This window comes from Pelobates fuscus, chromosome 1 (genome assembly GCF_036172605.1).
Source record: "Pelobates fuscus isolate aPelFus1 chromosome 1, aPelFus1.pri, whole genome shotgun sequence".
Classification (NCBI taxonomy): Eukaryota; Metazoa; Chordata; class Amphibia; order Anura; family Pelobatidae; genus Pelobates; species Pelobates fuscus.
Genome location: NC_086317.1, coordinates 465,000,854 through 465,015,783, shown reverse-complemented (window position 1 = coordinate 465,015,783; position 14,930 = coordinate 465,000,854).

Genomic DNA, 14,930 nt, shown 5'->3' with positions numbered 1-14,930 from the left:
GAGGGCGGGGTTTTTTCGTGGGTAATTTGGGAAAGGAGGCAGGGGCGAGTGGTTGGATCTTCCGCCTTCTGGGGTGGAGGTTCGGTGGTCTGGCTACGGTTACGTGAAGGGGGTGTGGCTCCTCCTCGTACGGGGTCAGCTGCCCCACCTCATGGGGTACCAGGGGTTTTGTCATCCCTGGGTGGAATGACTTGGGTCGGTGGTGTTTTAGGACTTGGGTGCTCTTCGACCTGGACATGTTTCGCATTATGTTTCTTCCCCGAGGTTCTCAGGGGCTGGGCTGCGCGTATCGCCCTTTCCTGTTGGCAGTACACTCCGCAATGTGAGTGCCCTGGTGCGCTGCCGTCGGTCATCGGACTAGATGGGTTTCTAGGTTTGTCGTGGCCATAACAAAATGACTAAACACATAACTGACGAAATGAATATGTAAAAACATAAACACTTCCAGTTCACCTTTTGGGTTTGGCTACATGTGGTTTAGTTATCTCAAGGGAAGGGTGCGCTTGCTGGAGGTCGGACTTGACCTCTGTTACTCTAGCGCTGCGAGAAGTGGTGGAACAGGCCATGGCTGGTTGTGGTGGGGTCCCCCGCTGATTTTAGGCGTAAAACAGCGGGGTTGTGGCGGGGGTATGTCCTTGCCAATTGAGTTTGAGGTTACGTTTAAGTATATGGAATGAGATGAACACGTTTTTAAGGTCTCAAACCTCCCCTGCTCCAAAGGTTAAACTTTAGGTTGCCTGAGGTCTCGTGCCCATCGAGCGTGGATAAGGTCGGCTGATGGCAGGCATTGGAAGGATTTTTTATGACGAGGGGGGAGGTGAGAGGGAGTGGTGATTAGGAACCACTCCATGTTTTTATTGGCAAGGACGGTTGGGTCACTGTATAACACTATGGGTGGAGTTATATATGTATATATGTTAATTTATGCTTATTTATGTCTAATGTTTTGGTTACATAAAAGAAGAGATTTAATAAAGAAAGTTATGGATGTGTTATGCAGTAATTTATTTGTGATAATAAATGCTGTGGCCTGTTTCATCCATACTAAGTGGTCTGTCGTTATTGGGGGGGTTGAATGGGGTTAGTTTTTGTTCTAGGCTGCATCGCGATTCCCCACTACGTACATACATGAGAGATCTCTAAAATGAGATGTTGAATTTTAAAAGCTGAGGGGCACAGCAGCAGTATACCACGGTGTATTTTAAAAACAAATTAGTATCTAAATGTTGTAATATCTCACATAATAAATATTTCATTCGAAAGGACCATCTGACAAAGGAACTGTCAGTAGAGTAGAGTATATGCTGGAAATGAAAAAAAAAACATATAGCAAAATAACAGACCTGCAACCGATATCATGTTCTAATGCGTTATCGGTTTACGAATACTGGCAAATTCAATGCATTAAGTGCACAGCTATAACACTCTCGTTGGGAAATCCAATCTGACAAGCTTGATGTACCCAACACAAGTACCACCATTTCAACAAAGGCTATTTCCAGCAGTTAGAGTTAAAGTTGATCACTCATCACATTAAAAGGACTCCCTTGGTGGCATCCAATAATGAAAAAAGTATTGCTGTGATTCACTAGAATCATTTTGAATGTCAATAAATTCAATGTTCTTGAAATCCATTGGAGATCCAGAGTCCATCACAGTTACAGTAACCTTTGCTCTAGGTAATTTAAAAGGAAGTGGTGAATGTGACAGATTAGCGGTGTCGTTGTTAAATGCAAAGGTTTTTAAATGTCATAGGAAAACTCCATACTTTCTTTACCGTTTCATTTATTAGGCAGTCACTATTAGGGAACCTACATTTTTAAGTTTAATTGTAACTTCCCTTCAACATGTAAGCAGAAAGAGGACATCCATTGTATCAATCACATAATAAATATTAACGTAACACAGAGTAAATACACAATACATACACTGATCAGCCACAGCATTAAAACCACCTCCCTGGGGGCGGGGCCTGGCCGCTGAACTGAGTGGAAGCAGGCTGCAAGAGCTCCTGCGACAAATGGTGTTTTAAGCTACAATTTCCCCACGTAGACGCTGAAATTGGGCACCCACAAGCTGGCAAACGACGGGGTAACCCACGATCTACGCAACGATACCACACGAGTGGATGCCCCACTCAGACTCGCTCAGCGGTACCATGAGGCCTACATTCACGTGCGGCGCGAGGGAGACAGCCGCTCCCTCGTTGCCTTCTTACTTGACTGACCCCATCAAAAGCCTGCGTCCCCCCCCCCATGGACCGGCGGGGGTTATCCCGGTCCACACTGAGTTGGCACACGAGCCACCGCACTCATCCGCGACCACGGGCCAAGCCTTGATGGCAAGATGGCGGTGGACGACCATGCTTACAGGCTGTTGCCCACCCGGCCTCTATCCGAGCGACTGGACATCATATTCCATCACTTCTGGGAAAGGCTAGAGCAGCGGGCCTCCCAACTACCCCCCAAACGCAGTGGCGCAGCGGGGAGGAGCAGGCACGAGGAGCAGCATGGTCCCGTTCCGGGCAAAGCGACACGCCAAGCACCTAGTACCTGCACCAAGAGCCCGTCCAGGCCAAAGGTCGTGAGGGAACCCCCTCCGAGGCATCGACCACCACACCGGAGGGCCACACGCCGCTGACGGCGGATGACCACCAGGCCCCTCCGTGACACCCACAAATGGAGAGACCCGGCCTCATGGAGAACCCGAGTCTGTGGCCCAAGGATGCTGACCTTGAACGAGGCCTGGAGCCAGGAAGGGACCTACCAACACCGACGACTCCTGTCCGCGCACCAAAGCTACCAGGGACCAGCTCCCAAGACGCCCCGCAGAGGAATTGGCTGACACAGGAGCTTGAGCTCTGAGCTCCCCACTACACGCATAGTGGACTGAGCGGCAGAGACAGAGTGCCCCTTAACACCTTACCGATAAGTTTGAACTCCCTGCAGATCCCTAATATGAAGCTGCTGCTCTGATTGAAACGGGACATGCAGACCTGATCTCACTGTAGCAGCCATCGTGCATTTTTCCTGTTTTTCCTGTTTAGCCTCTGTCAACATAGTATGTGAAAATGTGGTCCTCCCAATTTGGGGTACTCATCCATGCCCTCCCCCAAGTTGGTTAGTCTAACAATAGAGGGGGGTGTCAGCCAACATAATAGCCTGCTCGGCTGCCTTGTAAGCTCTCATACATTCACTGCCCAGATAGGGGGCCTAACAGCAGCATTATGAGCACTACTCATGTATACCACACCAAGATACCCGATTACGCCTACACCTGAGGTGGCTCACCTGGGGACGGGGGTCTGGAGACAGCGGCTGAACATATAAACAACTAGTCTTAATACCAGCTCGACTTTTTCACTCTCATGTATGTATAACCTGAGAACTTAATTTAGACGTCTGTCAGCTCTACGACACGCTTCTCAAAACGTTATTCCTTTATTAATCATTGTGTCATGCTTTCAACTTGTCTTTACGAAATTAGTACAAGCTATAACCTTAGAACCGAGCATCCTCCTGTTAAAATGGCTTTATAGTTACTGGACATCGCATGTGTTTAGCTATTTCTCGTATTACTATACTAAACTTGTTGACAATATGTTGGAATGCTTAGTTAACATAAAATGAGGCTGCTACTCTTAGGAGATGCTACTTAGTTTTACTATGCTCCCAACCTGTATGAATACCGTACATCCCCTTTTCTTTATTCTGTACCTCTTTTAACGCTTGCCTCAATAAAAGAAAAATTGACAAAAAACCACCTCCCTAATATCGTGTAGGTCCCCTTCATGCTGCCAAAACACCACCGATGAAACAAATCATCTACTCCACTAGACTTCTGAACATGTCCTGTGGTATCTGGCACCAAGACATTAGCAGCAGATTCTTTAAGTCTTGCAATTTGCTAGATGGGGCTTCCATGGATCGGATTTGTTGTTCCAGCTCAATCAGATTGAGATCTAGGGAATTTGGAGGCCAAGGTGACACTTTGAACACCTTGCACTGGTGGGGTGCATTGCATCCTGCTGAATGAGGCCACTGCCATCAGGGAACACTACAGCCATGTAGGCGTTTATGTGGTCTGCTACAAAAGTAGATGGCAGCAGTGGAACTACCGTTGGTGCAGCCGGTGCAGCTGCACCTGGGCTCGCACACTTGAGTCACCCATCAGGTGGTCCATGCACTTAGAGCCACCCAACGGGTATTGTTGAACAGGGGCCAGGTTGGACGCCGCGGCCATATACCAGTGCGCGCGGACCACTGTAGTATCCATAGCGCTGGGAGGAAGTTAGAGCTTGTCACTTCCACCTGGTAAACTACAAGGAGAGAGACCCAGTGGGGGGAGAAGAGCAGAGGAGGAGGCAGCGCAGGCAACATGGAGGGAGATAACAACGGGAGAAAGAGAGCTGCTCTGTCCCACGCTCCTAGCAGCCTCAGGAAGCAGCATGATCTCAAACAATAAAAACCAGAGAAAGAGGTTACTTGCGCACTTTCCAAAATCTCTCATGAGACAGAAAGGGGTATTTTTCTAAACCCTATATACTTATTAACCCTTAATAGGGAACACATGGGATGGGCTGCAGCATTGTAAAATTACTTTGTGATACAAAAGCAAATACAAACACACAAATTTAAGCTCTTCGCTCAAGCTCCCACTACTTTTGGGCAGCAGCAATGACCCGTGTATTATTGGCAGAGCTGGGAGGAAGTGAGAGATGGTCAAATTGCTATTCACGTCATATGTCAGTGGTTTAAATGTTGTGACTGATCAGTGTATATGAAAGTTACATGAAGATGCGGTTTTTATACCATACTGCACACGTTCCTTTTTTTTTTATACCATACTGCACACGTTACTTTTAGCATGCCGCTGCTCCAAATTGGAGGGTCCTAACTTGGTTTAATTAAAATAAGTGACTATGGTTGTGATTAATAAAACACGGTTTCTGATCAGAGTAACCCTCCCTATACCAGCCCCCTTCACATAAAAAAACAGCTAGAGCTTAACTCAGTTCCAGCACTGAGGCCACGTTCTCCCTGCAGCTTGATCTACTTCCTCTGATGCCCTTGTTAGCCGGGAATCGCTGTCAGATAGGGTTGGCTGAGACATGGGTGACAGAGTGGGGTCATTCCATTATTGTGCCAGGTTGGCGAATGACGCAGAGGTAGAGTTACACCTCCATCACCAGAGGGGTTAATTTACCTATGTGCAATGTTTCATACATACAGACTCCATGTCACATGACTATTTCAAATCACTGAAGTGGTCATGGTGCTAGTGATGGTGCTTGGAGTAAACATTTAAGTGACTAACCTCGAAAGTTTTCCAGAAGCCACTGCTGGTAAATAAAGACTAGTTTAGAATTGTGCAATGCTAATATTGAACTTCCCAGAGTCTGTCTTGTTCGTATCCATAGCATAGTATGATACTGCCATCTAGTGGTAGACACTGAGATGCACAACAACAGTATAAATGCAGGAAGATAAATGGTTCTGCTCTCCACTGCTCAAGAACTCTTCACAGATAAGGTTGAAAAATATCCTTTCTTCAGCGCAGTTAGCATTAGAGCGCCACAGACTGAGCCATCTGTTATTGTGTACTAATGACCTGTACTAATTCAACCCCAGATGAGAAGATTTTGACCTCTGGTTCTCCAGCTAACATTATTAGTATTATTGATGTTTATTTATAAAGAACAAAATATCTTATACGGCTGCTACGGGAGAATAGATCACATGTAATTTGTGACGGATATATAAACAGAAAGCTGGTAGTTAATACGGATGATGTGAACATGTTATATGACCGAAATGCACAGGAAGTGTTAAGGCTTTAAATGAATACGATCAAGGATAGTTTCTGAAATGTTATGATAAAGGGATCAAAAAGTCTTAATCGGGTAGAGAAAACCTGGGCCGTCAGCCACGACCTCTCCAGATCTGTGTGTCACGATGATACCTGTGAAAGGAACCCTTTTAACTACCAGATCCTTTGCCAACACTGCTAGGGTCCAAGCCATGGCACTGCTTAAGTCACCACCAAATGGGCTGCAAATCTTTAAAAAAAAAAAAAAAGCTCTTGTTCGAGAGAGAGCGATTCCTATAGCCCCCTTTTTTTTTTACTAGTTCTAGGAATTGTTATGTCAGCTCTAGATTTTTTAAAAATTCACATATGGACACACTAAAAACAATTGTTTGAAAGTGGGCTGGACCATGGTAAACATTCAACATTCAAAAATACCTGTATTTGAAAGATAGATGAAAGAAAGATAGCTTTGACTCTTCCAAACCACGACTCTTGCATACATCTAATTCCAGGGCCAAGTTATAAATGTTTTATTAAATTACTCTAAGTTTAAAATACATTTGTTGCCAGTGTTAAGGGGTCAGCTTTACCTATAACCTGACATGAGGGACGACAAAAACTCAGAATCATCATTTGAAGATTGCTTTTCATCTTTCAAACAATGTGTGTTACGAGTCTTTCTTGTTGTGGCGAAAGTAACCTCGCCACTGGTTTTTGGAGGGGCCTGTTTGCCAGCCTCCTGCCCTGCGACTTTGGCCCTGGGATGGATTGGCCTTTAAGGAACTGAGTTGGGGCTTATGGACTTATATTATGCTGTTTCTGGCCCTTTAATTGTTTTGTACAAAGGATTGGTACTTCGATATGGCACTTTCGGATACAGCCGAAGTGCCGAAGTAGTTGAAGTGGCCGCCATTAGACAGTCGAACACGTGGCGGCGGCCATTTTAATCCAGTCGTACCTTCCCCTGCCCTTCGACACTGCAGCTGGAGACTAAGTCCCATTCGAAGATTCGAACACACGTTCGAACAGGACTTTGTCATTTTGGGTGTAAAATAGACCTCCAGTAGACAATTGAACACCACGGAAACGCAACCCGGTTTCACTTCGACACTTCAACAGAAGTCGAAGTGTGTTCAACGATTCGAACGCCGCCTTCGGATGGGACTTTGTTACTTTTCAGGGCAGAAATAGACCGACCGCACAGCCTGAATCTTTGGAACTGTTTTGGGCATGCAAACAGGCGTGTGGTCGGTCCAAAGACACTTTTTCCATATCTCCCGTGTGATGAAAAATCATAAAGTTATAAAAATGCATAAAAATTTATAAGTTTTAGCTTGGGGATAATTGAGTAGATACAGTAAGAAACTCAATTATCTCCCAAGCAGAGGGGAGGGAATCTGTGGGATGTAACCATTATCTGGTTGATTAATGCCTAAGTGCCTGTGGTCTCCCTTGCAGGGGAGCACTGCATAAAAGCAGAGTACCTGCCATTAAACATCAGTTCTACTTCACCCTCAATCTAGAGTCCTGTCTCTTATTGGGGGAATTGCTATATCACTACAAGGGGATTGCTATGCTCTGCATGCTCCCTTGGATAATAACTTCTAAGCCCTTTAAGAGCTTGTTCCTGCTTCACTCTCTTGGAGGAGAGGTTCACCCACTGGAACCTGGAGCCTTTTTGTAGGTCCAGAGTGGGTAGGAGATGGCGAGACCCCAACCAAGCTGCGGCGGTTCGTGGGGTCTACGGTGGTTGTGGTGTCTAGCGAAGCGCTTGGAGCTCTCTGTAAGCGCTAGGAGTATCCTTCAACGGAGGTACCCAGTTGGGGTGCCAGGTGATCCGTTACACTTGTTAATTATGCTTTGAAATTAACACTATTAAAGAAGCAGATTGGTTTAATTTGGCATCAAGATTGCTATCACCTGACTATATTATCCACAGGTGATAGAAAGACCCCCGGCTTCAGCTAGAGCCTCAATTTAATATCTTTGGATGCTTATTCCAAATTATTAACTATTTTTGATAAGTTATTAAAAAAATATTTAGTATTATGAATAATGCTTAAATGTTTTAATGTTTTGATATTTTTTCGATATGTTGATTATCCAAGAATATTTAATGGAGGCATATCTAATTATGGCCTTAATTAGATAAGCCTCCATTTAATATTCTTGTTGCCAGCCTTGCGTGGCTGCTGCTCCATTAGTGATGATCTTACCCAATCCAATGCTTCTCTGTAGAGAAGAGCTGCAGGCTTACTGTGCAGGAATGCATTTCTATGTGGAGTGTTCAGGACCTTTATGCTGAGTGCAAAGATTCCGAATATCAGCTCGGCACATATTCCAGGGCTATAACAAGGATGCACTTCTTGAGTGACAGCCACTAGCAGCGTTCTTGCAGTTCAAAGTAGAGACTGCAGGGACAAGCTCTTTACACTAAAACCACTACATGAACTTTAATGTTATTTGGTTTAGTCGAAGCCCTCAGTGTTATAAACCAACCACTAAGTAGTGATTAGCGGCTACCATAGAAAATAATGGGAACCATTAACCACTAGTTAGTGACTGGCTTTCAGTAGTAGCAGCCACTAACTCTCTCTTACTACTTGTGAAATTCTGCAGTTTGGAGAAACCTCTACCCACTAGCTAAAGCATCAGGCACAGTAATGGCTAGTCAAATAGTAGCGACAAGATTGTAAACAAGCCCATAGTTGTCTTTGGCGTAGCCATATGTCCTACCTCATCGCCAAGCTGGACATCACATTCAGCTAAATTTTTTTGTTTACTTCACATACATATCCCCATTCTTAACCCCTTAAGGACTGGACTGTTTTTGCGATGTTGTACATTTGCGACCAGGCCTCTTTTTACATTTTTGTGGTGTTTGATTTTTAGCCAATCCAATGTTTTCCCATAGGGCACGGGGGCGGGGCCAAATGCTGTTTTGGCCAATCAGGATCTTCTCTTAGAGATGCATTGAATCAATGCATCTCTATGAAGAAAATTCAGCGTCTCCATGCAGAACGTGGGGACGCTGAATGGCAGTGCTGCCTACTGTGCAGCCCTGAGCCAGGAAGCCCCTCCAGTGGCCATCTAAGGAGTGGCCACTTGGAGGTGTCCCTAGGGGCAATGTAAACACTGCCTTTTCTCTGAAAAGGCAATGTTTACATGAAAATACCTGAAGGGACAATTATACTCACCAGAACAACTACATTACGCTGTAATTGTTCTGGTGGCTATAGTATCCCTTTAAAATAGCATTTTTTTTAAAAATTCCTTCACAAGCAGACTATAATCACTGCTCTCCGACGACGACAAAAACAGTGATTGTGCTTGTTCGGCCCAAAGAGGCAAACCTGGTTGGCATGATGCACCCCATTGGGTCAGTCCATTGTGATAATCTATGCAAACATAGCCAGAGAGACAGAGATTAGAGAGAGATGCGTCAGTACCGCCTGATAACAAAATGCTATTTTCAGGATTTGTTGTCTCTTTAAAACCAAAATAAATTGGGATCCAGGCGCGTGCTGCTTTATGTAATGAACACAGAGGATCAGAATAGTAACTCTATTGCCTGGTACATGGCGGTAGGTGTGCAATTTAATTTACACTCTTGTGAGCTAAAAAAAAATTGAAGCCAGGGCCAATAAAAGGAAAGCTAAATAAAAGAATCGGCCTTCATTTCTGTTATCTCCAAGAATTGACAAAGCCGCAGAATGCTCATTAACGTTATCTGCACAAGTAATGTACTGCACTGAATGTTTATTACACTCTGCATAATTTATAGCATGAAGATCCTTTACAGACCTTTTTGTGGCTAGAAAAGGGAGGAATTTTTCAAGGAAGAAAATAGACACTGGCGATGAAGAGATGGCCTTTACCTGGAGCGACAATGGATGGGAATGTAGGAGGTTAAATCAATTTCCATCTCATGGCGCTCTTTGCAATTTCAGGCACTGATTTACACGGAAGAGAGTTCATAAATTTAGCCATTGTTTGTCTTGAAGTCTCCTTTCTCCTCTGAAAATAGTGGATACTTAACAGTAATGGGCTGTTTGGGACCTGCTGGAGAGTGCAGCAAATTCTAAGGGAAAGACATATTGAAAATTACAAGTTATATTCTAAGTCCTGAGATGAATTAAGCACTCAATCAATATTTCCAATTGACACAATGAAGATAAAAAAAAAGGGGAGAAATAAACGTGTTTGCTTTAAAGGGACACTGTAGTCACCAGAACCATTACAGCCTAATTTACTAATGTATTTGTTCTGGTGGGTATAATCAGTCCCTGCATGTTTTTTAATGTAAACACTGCCTTTTCAGTTGCACCTCTAGTTGCAGTCACTCAGACACTATGTTCAACACTGGCGTTCAGCGTGCCTATGCCCTGACTGGAGACGCCGAACATTTTTCATAGAGATGAATTGATTCAATGCCTCTCTATGAGGAGATGCTGATTGGCGCAACACAGCATTTTTTCCGCAGTTCCATCCTGAACACTGCAACGCCCATGTGGTGTGATGTAGGATGAAGCTTCAGAGGAGGACCATCTGCGACCCTTTCCAGGCCCCATACATCTGTATAGGTTGTACCTCCTTGAAGGTGTGACTATACAACGCAGTGAGTTATATTCAGTCTACACGATTGGATTCTCTGATTGGTTTTCTTGTTTACATTCCATGTTGATTTGAGTCTGTAGTCCACGTTGATTTGACCCAGTTAACTACATAGTGTTCTCTGTAATTGAGGACCTGGACAATAGCTGTGAAGATTTGATGGCCTTCATATCGGAGTTGTAGTCTATGGGAAACTGAGATGGCAGAAATGCAGTAATCATTTGGTTGTGGAAGATCAGTGCTACAGCAGGGAAGCATTTGCAATTTTCCTTGAATTTTGGAGCAAAACAGGAGGCTTCATATTTGCTTAAACTTGCTTTACTGACACCTCCAGCAGCAAGAAATAGTTAAAACAACTAGTAAAAAAAAATCAACCAATCAGCATGAAGATAGGCACATAAACCCCAACAAAACTCTCCCACTTTCTATTTCTTTGATGCTGCCTTCAGGTGAGTGTATCTGCTCTGCCTGTGTGAATTTGCTCTTATCTGCTTGATTTATGTGGTTTATTTACTGTGGGGTTACTGGCTGGGCTGCCCTTACCTCTTACTTTTCTTCCTGATGAGGCCCTAAATGGTGGAACCCCTGTGATTGCACATTGGATTCATGATTGTGCACAACGGACACTATATCTACTGGGCAATGACAACCCAGCTTTGTCTTCTGGACACCGCTAGGTTGCACTCTTCAAACTGGATGCTATGTTGGTGGCCACCAAGGTGTTGGGCCTGGATGCTAATCTATACATCCCTGAACAAGGCATAACTTTTCCTACAGAAGGTCTTTAGGTCTGGGTACAGTTTTTTTCACCAGGGGTGGTTGGCAGTAGAGCCGCACCACCAGCAGAATGGCCTTCTCAGACACGAGACCCAGACTTTCAGAGCCACTATCCATGGTTTATGCGGAATAAGGAAATCCCAGGACCAAAAAAATGCAAAAAGACTCCCTGCTTCCTGAACACAATTTTCTTGGTGAGGAAGAAAGTGGGCAATATTCGACTGGTTAGCAATTGGAGAGGTATTTCTTGTCTCAACCATTTCCTCCAAATGTGGTGGAACAACCAACTGTTTCAATCCACATGCCTACATGGCCACTATTGATTTTGTACATGTACTCTTTTAAACCGGTCTCTACTCCTACCAGGGCAGAGTGGGTCTGGTGGATTGTTAGCTCTGTGGTGTGGACAGATTTTTTGGTGCTCATTTCGTACTAGGCAAATAGATTTAGGTGGCTTATTGTCCGAGATCGTCAGCAGCTGATTGGTCTCAAGAACGAGCTTTTTGGATGTTTTATTGCCGTCCTCGCCCACACACGTCATTTGCTTTTGTTTCTAAGCATTAAAAGTTCAAATATGAAGCCCCCTGTCATGCTATAAAATTGGAGTTCATTCAAGCCTTGGTGAACGAATTATCTAAATTTTATTAAAGACAAGAGGCGAATATCCCCCCGCCCTCCCACCTCCCATTGTGTTTTCCGTTCCCATACTTTGTTTTTGTCTTGGGGTGGTTACGTCTATGATGTTTTCAACTTTCCTGCAAGTTCACAACGTTTTCTTCCGTTTGATCTGTAATGTGTCGGATTCCAAGACTTCATGTTCTGCTGATTTTGGTGCATATTTGTTCTACTCTTCTCGGAGTGTGCTGCTCTCCTGCTCGACCTCATCAAAGAGAGAGGAAGTGGGAGGGTATTGTTGGGGAGTATTATGCACATCTTCATGCTTATTGGTTGATTTTTTACTAGTTCTGTTAACTGTTTCTTTGCTGCTGGAGGTGTCAGTAAAGAAGGATTAAGCAAATATTCACCCCCTGTCTTTACTATACTGTAATTAAAATTATTTGCTCACCAATGGCAGAATAGTCCCCAATCCTCCCTCATTAGACAGTAATTGTCAATGTGTGGTGAAGGTTTAGATATCACAGATGCGCTCTAAACCGATTAGTCAAAAATAGTCAAAAAATTATTTAATAGCAACATTCCCCTTACCCGTCAGGAAGGCAGTTTTAATACTGATCTTAAACCTTTTAAAAACTCATGTGCAAAGTATGTAAATTTTTCTGTGTTAACTCGCCATTCTACATATCCTATTTTTCTATGTAATGACAGTAGCCTGTTTTCAAGTACTTGTACATAATTTACAGTTTGTTTTCTGTTCCAAATATATATAAAGCACTCCATGTTAAGATGAATTTCTATTGTTTTTGTTTTGCTATATTATTTATTAACAGTATACTTTATTTACTATGTTCTTTTCTAATTCATTGTTTAATTATACAAATACACACAAATGTACTATATGTATAGTGGTACCTCGGCTTACGAATTTACTGCGTTCGCCGGGACATTTTGTATTGCGAAAAATTTCCATAGGAATGCATTGAAAACCAATGAATCTGTTCTGGAGGTCAGAAAAAAGTAAAAATGAGCTGGCATGGAAACCAACCCACAGTGCAGAACACACAGTTAAAGGCACGCAAACAACGAAGCTCAGCTCCCTACTTTTATACCGCTTCAGAAATGCACCCAAAAAGTCCCAAAACCGCTGCAATAAATTCCCAGAATGGCTCCAAAACTCGATGCAAAAACCGCTCCAACACCTCCAAGACTTCCACGCTCGACGCCATGTGCTACCCACAGACTTCAGCATGCAGGGGGCGGCGCTATAAACCTCCCAGGTGCAATGCATCCTGGGGAAACTTGCTTTGTATTGCGAAATAAATTTGGAAACCGAGGCATTATTTTTCAATGGATTTTCATTTGTAAACCGAAAATTATGTTAACCGAGGCGTTTGTAAACCGAGGTACCACTGTATTAGAAAACCACAAATGTCATACTTGATAATGTTTCAGTGATAGTACCCCGGTGTTGTAGTCACATTCATACTATGAATGAAAGAGAACCTTCTAGACCTACTGAAAATATCACACTGTTTTATTCACATAAAAAAAGCAGCCCACACAATTTGTTATGCGCACACACATATATTTATATACAATCCTAATGGACACTAGCCTTTGGACGTCGCCTTGATTACTGCAACATATTCTGTAAAAAAAGCAGGAAGTGACAGAATTTTCAGCCAATTCTGCACCTCTCGGTAAGAACATAGGAAGAATTGGGGGGCGGGGCCTGACCGCCATGCTGGCCGGTCGCATGGCACAGCAGCTCCAGCAACTTTTGAAGCATTAATCTCTAACAAGAAACGTTTTGCCCTACCCGACGAACTACGGGGGTGGGCCGGCACATGGGGAGACTCTGGAACCGGGGAGAGGCTTGCGACTAACGTTTTAGTCCCCCGGAGAGACACGCACCGCTCCTTCTGGATGAGGCCTACTCAGGCGGAGAGCGAGACGGACGCACGCCACCCGCTATCCTGTCCGATGCTGTCTGGCCCCCCTGGGCCAGCGGGGGTGATCCCGGCCCGCACCCTATACGCTCTGCAGCCTCAGCTACAACGAAGCACCCAGGGCCCTGAAGGACCACCAACATGCAGACCCGGCCACGAGCCATATCTAAAAAGGCGGCGCAGTGACCCTGCTGTCTCGCACAGATACCTGTGGCACCCGGGGGGATGCAACCTACACAAGCCCTGTGGGTCTGGAAGGCGACTACAAGCGGACACATGCAGCCACCCAGATCTAATGGACAACCCCCCGGGTCTGCTCAGCCGACCGGCACAGAATACACATCACCTCCATAACGGCACAGCGACACCTAACCGCAAGGAGAAGACACCAAACGGCTGGAGGAAAGCGGCTGAGACAAACTCTTCAGCGCAGGGGGACTTACCAACCTTCAGCAGCCACAAAACAGAACCCAGGCAGACGGGACTTGAGGAACCAGCCTGAGTCTCAAAGCCTGCCCAACATCCCTCCAGGGAGCAGGAATACCTAACTGCACGCTGGCGAAGCTGTGGAGTGCTAACACAAGTGACTACTCTTAGGACTCGAAGTTCATGTTAAACTATGTTCTAAACAATCGCAACAGCAAAAGCAGGATAGAATACCCTAGCAAAGTTAACCCACGAGTAATCAGTCACTTAAAACTGGTGCAAGTATCATCTAGTACCCTTACCCTGTATATTCACATTGTAAGCTATACCTATATTGACACAGCATAAAAACCTTATATCTAACTAGTACAGCGATGTTACTTTATGTTACAAACAAGATTTAGCAAGGTTCACCTAGCATGTTAACCCATAGCTTACAGGATTAACCAGTTCACTAACCAAACGATGAGAATAGCAGATTTCCCGTGTAACCAGGTTCTATAACTAACAAAAAAGTGCTATGTACAAATGCCACGATATTGTGAAATGTAAAACATGTACTACTTCATTGGCTTGGACTAGCTATTGTGGCTTGACAAGCGTGCGTGTAAAACCTAAGCACTGGAAAAATAAAGAATTCCAAAAAAAAGAACATAGGAAGAATTGCAGGTTTCTCATAACCCCCTGCTCAAACACAAATAAATACAAATTTAAACTGTTATAGCAGTTACAGAGAGG